Genomic DNA, 2,541 nt, shown 5'->3' with positions numbered 1-2,541 from the left:
TTGAGAAAGGCTTTGTATTGCTATATACTTTCCTCTCAGGACTGCCTTTGCTGTATCCCAAAGATTTTGAACAGTTGTGTTTTCATTTTCATTGGTTTCCATGAATTTTTTTAATTCTTCTTTAATTTCTTGGTTGACCCATTCATTCTTTAGTAGGATGCTCTTTAGCCTCCATGTATTTGAGGTCTTTCCGACTTTCCTCTTGTGGTTGAGTTCTAGTTTCAAAGCATTGTGGTCTGAAAATATGCAGGGAATGATCCCAATCTTTTGGTACCGATTGAGACCTGATTTGTGACCTAGGATGTGATCAATTCTGGAGAATGTTCCATGGGCACTAGAGAAGAATGTGTATTCCGTTGCTTTGGGATGGAATGTTCTGAATATGTCTGTGAAGTCCATTTGGTCTGGTGTGTCATTTAAAGTCTTTATTTCCTTGTTGATCTTTTGCTTAGATGATCTGTCCATTTCAGTCAGGGGCGTGTTAAAGTCCCCCACTATTATTGTATTGTTGTCAATGTGTTTCTTTGCTTTTGTTATTAATTGCCTTATATAATTGGCTGCTCCCATGTTCGGGGCATAGATATTTACAATTGTTAGATCTTCTTGTTGGATAGACCCTTTAAGTAGGATATAGTGTCCTTCCTCATCTCTTATTACAGTCTTTGGTTTAAAATCTAGTGTGTCTGATATAAGGATTGCCACCCCAGCTTTCTTTTGGTGTCCATTAGCATGGTAAATGGTTTTCCACCCCCTCACTTTGCACACCCCCAATCTGGGGGTGTCTTTGGGTCTAAAATGAGTCTCTTGCAGACAGCATATTGATGGGTCTTGTTTTTTAATCCCATCTGATAGCCTGTGTCTTTTGACTGGGGCATTTAGCCCATTTACATTCAGGGTAACTATTGAAAGGTATGAATTTAGTGCCATTGTATTACCTGTAAGGTGACTGTTAACTGTCTGTTGTCTGTGTTCGTTTCTGCTCTTTGCTGCTTTTGGGTTCTCTCTTTGCTTAGAGGACCCCTCTCAATATTTCTTGGAGGGCTGGTTTCGTGTTTGCAAATTCCTTTAGTTTTTTGTTTGTTCTGGAAGCTTTTTATCTCTCCTTCTATTTTCAGTGATAGCCTAGCTGGATATAGTATTCTTGGCTGCATATTTTTCTCGTTTAGTGCTCTGAAGATATCTTGCCAGTCCTTTCTGGCCTGCCAGGTCTCTGTGGATAGGTCTGTTGCCAATCTAATGTTTCTACCATTGTAGGTTACATATCTCTTCTCCTGAGCTGCTTTCAGGATTTTCTCTTTGTCTCTGAGACTCGTAAGTTTTACTATTAGATGTCGGGGTGTTGACCTATTATTATTGATTTTGAGAGGGGTTCTCTGTGCCTCCTGGATTTTAATGCCTGTTTCCTTCCTCACATTAGGGAAGTTCTCTGCTATAATTTGCTCCAATATACCTTCTGCCCCCCTCTCTCTCTCTTCTTCTTCTGGGATCCCAATTATTCTAATGTTGTTTCGTCTTATCGTATCACTTATCTCTCGAATTCTGCCCTCGTGATCCTGTAGTTGTTTCTCTTTTTCTCAGCCTCTTTATTTTCCATCATTTGGTCTTCTATATCGCTGATTCTCTCTTCTGCCTCATTTATCCTAGCATTTAGTGCCCCCATTTTTGATTGCACCTCATCAGTAGCCTTTTTGATTTCGATTTGGTTAGATTTTAGTTCTTTTATTTCTCCAGAAAGGGTTTCTCTAGTAACTTCCACGCTTTTTTCAAGCCCAGCTAGTATCTTTAAAGTCATGATTCTGAACTCTAGGTCCGACATCGTACTAATGTCCGTATTGAGTAGGTCCCTGGCTGACGGTACTACCTCTTGTTCTTTTTGCTGAGGTGATTTCTTTCGTCTTGTCATTTTGTCCAGAGGAGAATAGATGAATGAGAGAACAAAATGCTAACAGGTTTACAACGTCCCCAGCAAATATACTGTATACAAATCAGAAAAGACCTGAAAGCAGGGGAAAAGAAAGGGAAAGAAAGAAAAAAGAAAGAGAAAAAGAAAAAAAAAAGAAAAAAAAGATAAAAACAAAAACAAACCAATACAAAAAAAGCAGAATATGATCAAATATGATCAGGCTAGTGCATAGATCAGTGCCACACACTAGTTTTTGGGCGTATTTTGGTCTGTTAGAAAAAAGTGCCTCCTAAAATTTTAAAGGAAGAAAGACATATATGTACAAAATAAGGGTTGATACAATGAAGGGATGGAAGATGACTGTAAAGATGAAAATTATAAAAGATTTTATAAAAGGACTTGGTAAGATAAGTTGTTTGAAAAAAGAAAGAAGATTTAAGAAAAAAAAGAAAAAAAAAAGGAAAAAGGGAGAGAATGTGATCAGGCAGGAGACTAGAACAAAGCCATACACTAGTGATTTAGGGTATATTTTGATCTGTTAGAAGAAACTGTACCTCAAAATTTTAAAGAGAGAACAACTTATATATATATGCCAAAAATAAGGGTAACTACTATGAAGGGATAAAATATGACTCTAA

This window comes from Zalophus californianus, chromosome 17 (genome assembly GCF_009762305.2).
Source record: "Zalophus californianus isolate mZalCal1 chromosome 17, mZalCal1.pri.v2, whole genome shotgun sequence".
NCBI lineage: Eukaryota > Metazoa > Chordata > Mammalia > Carnivora > Otariidae > Zalophus > Zalophus californianus.
This window is presented reverse-complemented; position numbering follows the sequence as displayed.